Source organism: Musa acuminata, chromosome BXJ1-8 (assembly GCF_036884655.1).
Source record: "Musa acuminata AAA Group cultivar baxijiao chromosome BXJ1-8, Cavendish_Baxijiao_AAA, whole genome shotgun sequence".
Lineage (NCBI taxonomy): Eukaryota > Viridiplantae > Streptophyta > Magnoliopsida > Zingiberales > Musaceae > Musa > Musa acuminata.
In genome coordinates this window covers 13,478,071-13,485,378 of record NC_088334.1, presented here as the reverse complement: position 1 = coordinate 13,485,378, position 7,308 = coordinate 13,478,071, and positions in this window count along the sequence as shown.

Here is a 7,308-nt window from a genome sequence, read left to right as displayed (position 1 = left end):
ATTTGGATGCGGAAGGTAGTAATATGCTTTATCAGGTCAGTACTATCATTAAAGACCTCTAACGATGGGAGGTAGAAGTTCATCGGGATTGGCTATTGAATCTTGGATTTTGATGATGAAATCAATTAATGAGTTTACAATCTAATATGTATTTTGAGTGACATAGGACTAACTTCGATCAAAAAAGGTAAATCAATTAAAGCATGAGGAATCAGACGTTGGGTCATAGTGGAACATATTAGAAGATTGGATATCGGACCAAAAGATCGATCAACGTATCGACAGAAAGCTTCATGTCATGAGTTCGAGCATCAAGCCGAAGGATCGAACGAAGCGTCAAACGAACTAATAACATGCCGGATAATATAGGATCCATGCTTATAATTGTGTGTCTGGATCAAGTTAATTTAGGACTAATTGAGTCAGTTTTGGGATGAAATAATGTCAACTCAATTATGGGTCAATTGAGCCTGAATCAGGGTTGAATTAGGCTTGTTGTTTGGCTCATTCAATGTCTTGTAGCAAGGTCTGACGGTGGTACCGCCTAGTGTCAATGTTGCAAGCGGTAGTACCACCCAATAGAGATGGTGGTACCACCTAGCACAGGCGGTGGTACCGTTAGGACCCGAAAAACCTGGGATGAGACCTTTTTTTGCTCTAATTTTGAAGCTATTTTTGGGTCTATAAATACCCATCTATTCCAGCATCGATAAGTAAGAATTGAGTTGAAAAAGGGGGAAAGAATCCTTGTAAAAAAAGTTATAAATCTTTCTTAGTATAGAGTCATATCTTCCTAATATTTAGAAGTTCTTCTAAAAGGAGAAGTGATGTCTAAGTGTAAAATAGAGAAGTATAAAGGTTCTCTCCTGAACCTGTGAAAAGGAGAAAGAGTTGTAAGAGAGTAGTTGGTCTTCGCCTATTAAAGGAAAACCTGTAGTAGAAGCCGGTGGCCTCGAGTGAAGAAGAATCAGGAGTGGATGTAGATCATGACAATTGAACCACTATAAATTTGGTTTGCATATACTTTATGCTTTTCATTTATATTACAAACTAATTTACTTATTCACTATACTTATGAACATTTTCAAGTTAAACTCATCTTTCCAATACAATTTTATCAAATGAGATTTTGAATCGTTGAGGATTTTACGAAAGTACTAACTCAAACACCCCCCCCCCCTCCTCTTAGTGTCGACTTGGTGCTAACAATTGGTATCAGAGCAAGATTACTCTCTACTTAGATTAAAACCCAATTGGGATGGCTTTTATCGGTAATCAAGAGGGTCATTCTATCATACATCCTCTTATATTCAATAGAATGGATTACACATATTGGAAAACTAGAATGAGGATTTTTCTAATTTCTATGGATTTCGAGTTATGAAATATCATTGAAAATGGATTTCAAAAGTCTTCCTTTCCAATGAATAAATGGAATGATTTGGAGAAGAAGACTTTTCCTTTGAATGTCAAAACTATGAATACTTTATTTTGTTCTTTGGATAAAAATGAATTCAATCGAGTTACTATTCGCGAAACAACTTATGAGATTTAGCACACACTTGAAATCACACATGAAGGCACAAGTAGGGTTAAGGAGTCAAAAATTAATTTTTTAGTTCATAGTTATGAATTATTTCGTATGAAACCAAAAGAGACCATTGGGGACATGTACACCCGGTTTACAGTTGTCGTCAATGGTATAAAAGTACTTGGTAAAAGTTTTTTCTAATTTTGAACTTGTTAACTGTTAGGAAAGGGGTCGGCATTAAGAGGGGGGGGGGGTGGGGGAATTAGTGCAACGATCAAATCACGTTGGTTACAAAAATTTCTTCGTTTCATATGATAAAACTTATTTCGGAAATGCATAACTTTGAAAGCAATAAGAGGAGCATAGCAAGTAATGAGAAGGCCGTTTATAGTTTAAAGTAAATTGCTCAAAGTAAAGCAAACCAGATTTTTATAGTGGTTCGATCGTCATGACCTACATCCACTCCGCCAATTCCTGTTCCGTCGAGGCCACCGACATCCAATATCGGTCTTCCTTCAATATCTAAAGACCAACCACCTTTTATAACTTGATTCTCCTTTTATCGGGTTTAGGAGATAACCCTTACATCTCCACTTACTCCTCTCTTAAACTATTCTAACACTTAGAACTTTTGAGAGAAGTTCATACAAGATTGCAGTAGCATATCTTTCTACTTTTACTCTCAAGTCTTGTGTTTGTTAACTAGGGACGAGAGGGGTATTTATAGGCTTTAAGTTAATTCAAATTTAGAGCCTAAAAAGGTCTCATCCCAGGTTTCTTGGGTATTGGCGGTACCACCGTCATTCCTGGGCGGTACTTCCGTCGCAGGATCTGGTACTAGGCGGTACCACTGTCGAACAAGGGTAGTACCATCGCTGGCTGCACTACTGCTAGCGGTACCAATGCCCAGGAATCCTGGGGTGTTGTTCCCCAAGTGGTGTCATTGCCAGCCAGGGTTTTAGCACCCTGGTTGGGCCTTGAATTCGGCCCAAACCAGTCCAACTTCGGGCCTAGTTGGCCTCTAATAGAGTTGATGGGATTCCTCCCAATTCCAACTCTAATTATATACTAACTACGATTCCTAAGACATATTCTAAGCAAGATAAGTTTGATTTCTTCCGACGAGCTTCCGACGATCTTTTCGGTGAACTTCTAACGATCTCTCAACAATGTTCCAACAGACTTTCGGCAAGCTCCTAGACTTCACGATGATCTTCTTGGTGAGTTCTGATAAGCTTTTTTGGCAAGCTCCTGAACTTCTCGGTTGGTTTTGGTAGAACTTTCGACAAATGTCCGGACTTCCGACGAACTCTCGAACTCCCAACGAAATCGCGTTTTTGACTCTAGGACTTCATTTTGCTTTATGTCTTGCTATCGTAGTTAATCCTACACACACAAAAATACACTTTGATCTAGACAATTATTACTAAGCATGAATCATGTTATCCAGTATGTTATTGGTCCATCAACGCTTCGTCCGATTCTTCGGCGCATCGTCCTCTCTTGCAGCCTATTGCCCAATTTGTCAATTGACCTCCGCAACTTCGATATCCTTAGTGCAATATTTGCTCTTCTTGGCCTGATGCCTAAATCCATGGCCTAGAGCTTTCTGTCGATACGTCGACCGATCCTCCAGCCCGACGTCCAATCTTCTAACACGTTTTCCTTCGGCCCAACATGATTCTTCCTACTTTAATTCTCTCCCTGATCGAAGCATCCTACATCACTCAAAATGTAGATTAAATCATAAACACCTATCAATTGGTTTTATCATCAAAATTCGAGATTCAACAATCTCTCCCTTTTTTGATGATAACAATAATTGATGACGAAGTTAACCTTAACTCTCGGAGTTTAAACAAACTCCCCTTATCAATATGTCATATTGATAGAACTTTGAATTCAAGCTGAATTCAAGTCATTGCAAATTTTATCATGAATATTTATAATATGTCATTATGCATAACATGATCATACTTCTCCCCCTTTATCATTAACAAAAAGGGGAAGTTCCAACTATCATGTGTTTAAGATATAAGTTCAAATCATTGCATGAAAAATATTATCATCATGCAATTTGTGAGCTAGAAAATTTAGCAAGTGTTACAACAAGCTATCAAGTTTTAGATATGCTAGGTATTAAGATAGCACTTTTTTCTCCATGCAATTTTCAAGCTAGCAAATTTTTGCTTCCTTTGCAATGTTTGAACTAGCAATTTTGCCTCATTTGCAAAGTGTAAGTTTCCAAATTTTACATCTTGAGCTAGTAATATTTCTCCCCCTTTGTCATTGTCGAAAAGAAGAGAAGAATACAATTTTGTAGTTCTTTTTCCTTTTACAATAATTTTCAAATCATGACAAAGGTAAAGTATTCATTCTTATTTCAAAATACCATAATTGAGATAAACCTTGAATTTAAATCAAGGCAATTTCAATCATGATTCACATCATATGCAATACATCACATACATCATCATAATAAAAAGCATATGTATTACATACATCATTCCAAATCATAAATATTTTACATCATGATGGTATCAATTTGTCAAATTACATCCTACCATACATGATCATAACTTTTTCCCATTTTATCATTATAAACAAAAAAGAATAAGGAAAAAACATAATAGTGTAAAATATTTCAATCATTTCAAGACATTCGTGTCATAAATACAAAGAAATCATGTTATCAAAGATAAAACCACTTGAATACCAAAAACATTATTCATATAGTAAATCTCTTCCAAGAATAAAAAATTATAGCTGTATAAAGAAGATATCTTGATTCAAAAAATCTCAAGTAATTCCAAGAAACCAACATCATGATTTTGATAAAATTCATTCAAATTCAAATCGTCAAAATCATCAAAATATCAATATTTCTTTCAAGAGATTCAAAATGGCATAAATAATTTTATTGGTCTCTCAGTGAAAAATCGATAAGATAGAGAAAAAGAAAATTTTTAAGAAAAATGCTTTCCTTCTTTTTGTTTTAACTTATTGATTGATTTCATATATGTATGTTCTTTTCTTTCAAATCCATGCATCATTCATTAACACCAAAAAAGAACTTTCAAAAGATCACAAAAATTATCATGCAAAAGTTCGAAATATAAACTCGTTAAGCATGCTTTTAAATCATTATTACATTTTCATCAAGATATCAAGTATAGTTTCATTAGACATAAATCATTTTCAATCAAAATCGAAAATCAATATGAAAATCAATATGATACACATTATTATTTATTTAGATAAAAGATTTGATTTATCTTTTTATGTGATTGATTTTATAAAAGTATGCTCAAATTTTTCATACGAAAGCCGTCCAACAAAACTCAAAAAGCAATACAAAATCATCACAATACACATAATTATTTATACCATACAATAAATTAATCAGTAGATTTAATTCTAATATTTTATTCATTTATCATAAGATATACAATTTTCATGATCATTATCATAAGCATGATCATAATTTTTTAGTATTTTCATTAAATTATTAAACATGTAATTTTCAAGAAAAATAATTAAACTAAATTAAAATTAACTCATTAAAAGCATCATGTAATTTCGAAATAAATTAAGAAAGTTTCATTTACCTCTTCGTCAAGCTATTAAGGCATAGTTTATCACCTCGCTTTTGTTGATTTTCTCCTCATCTTCGGAGGAGCTCGATTCATCTTTTGGCAACTCCTTCTTGCGTTCATAGTGAGTATTTCCATTTTTTTTGTTCTTTAATTTTTGTTTAATGAACTTTTTAAATTTCATAGTGATGAGTTCAAGTTCACCATCACTTGAGCTTATGCTCAAGTAGTTTTCAATTGTTCTTAGTCTGAAATCCTTCTTGTTCTTTAGAAGGTGGTTCTCGAGTTCTTTTTTTGCCACATTGTTCATTTCATAGGTTTTTAAAGATCCAATTAGTTCTTCGAGTGGAAGGTTGTTTAGGTTTTTAGCCTCTTGTATGGCAGTTATTTTTTAATCCCAATCTTTAGAAAGAGAATGTAAAATTTTGTTTATTCAAGTTCAAAATCTAAAAAACTTTTACCAAGTGATTTTAAACTATTAACGACATCCGTAAAACGGGTGTACATGTCTCCAATGGTTTCGCTTGGTTTCATATGAAACAATTCGAAATCATACATCAAAAGATTAATCTTCGAAACTTTTACTCTATTAGTGCCTTCATGTGTGGTTTCAAGAATGTGTCAAATGTCGAAAGTCGTTTCATACATAGAAACACGATTAAATTCAGTTTTGTCTAAAGCGCAAAATAGAGCATTCATAGCTCTAGCATTTAAAGAAAATATCTTCTTCTCCAAATTATTCCAATGGTTTATTGGAAAGAAGACCTTCGAAAATCGTTTTCAATAATATTCCATAAATCAAGGTTTAAGGAAAGCAAGAAAACTCTCATACGAGTTTTCCAATAAATGTAGTCCATCCCATTGAACAAGGGAGGACGAAAAGAGTCATTTCTCTTGGGTGTTAAATCAAATAAGAAATATGAGGCTCTGATACCAATTGTTAGGAAAGGGATCGACACTAAGAGGGGGGGGGGGGGAGGGGGAGGTGAATTAGTGCAGTAGTCAAATCACGTCGGTTATGAAGATTTCTTCATTTTGTACGATAAAACTAATTTCGAAAATAGTTAACTTTGAAAACAATAAGAGGAGCGTAGCAAGTAATGATAAGGCAGTTTACAATTTAAAGTAAATTGCTCAAAGTTAAGCAAACCAAATTTTTATAGTGGTTCGGTCATCGTGACCTATATTCACTCCGTGATTCCTCTTCCGTTGAGGCCATCGACATCCACTATCGGTCTTCCTTCAATAGACGAAGACTAACCACCTTTTACAACTCGATTCTCTTTTTATCGGGTTTAGGAGATAACCCTTACACCCTCACTTACTCCTCTCTCAAACTATTCTAACACTTTAAACTTTTGAGAGGAGTTCATACAAGATTGCAGTAGCGTTTCTTTCTATTTTTACTCTCAAGTCTTGTGTTTGTTAACCAGGGATGAGAGGGATATTTATAGGCTTCAAGTTGATTTAAACTTGGAGCCTAAAAATATTTCATCTTAGGTTTCCTGGGTACTTGTGGTACCATTGTCGTTATTGGGCGGTACTACTACCGTAGGATCTGGTACTGGGTGGTACCACCACCGAACAGGGGAGGTATCAGCGCTGGCAACACTACTACCAGGGTACCACCGCCCAGCCTGGGTGAACCACTACCCAGGAATCCTGGGGTGCTGTTCCCCAAGAGGTACCATCGTCGGCCAGGGTTTCAGCACCCTGGTTGGCCCTTGAATCAGGCCTAAATTAGTTCAACTTCGGGCCCAGTTGGCCCCTAACAGAGTTAATGGGATTACCTCCCAATCTCAACTATAATTATTATTGAATCTCAGATTTTGATGATGAAACTAATTGATAAGTGTTTATGATTTGATCTGCGTTTTGAGTGACGCATGATGCTTCGATCAGGATGAGACAATTAAAGCAGGAAAAATCATGTTAGGCCAGAGGAAAATATGTTAGAAAATTGGACATCGGGTTGGAGGATCAATCGACGTATCGACAGAAGGCTTCTTCAAGCCATGGATTCGGGTATCGGGCCAAGAAGAGCGGATATTACGCTAAGGATATCGAAGTTGCGGAGCCAACTCGTCGATTGGGCAATAGGTTGCAAGAGAGGACGATGCGCCGAAGAATCGGACGAAGCGTCGAGGGATTAATGACATGTCGGACAACATGATTCATGCTTAG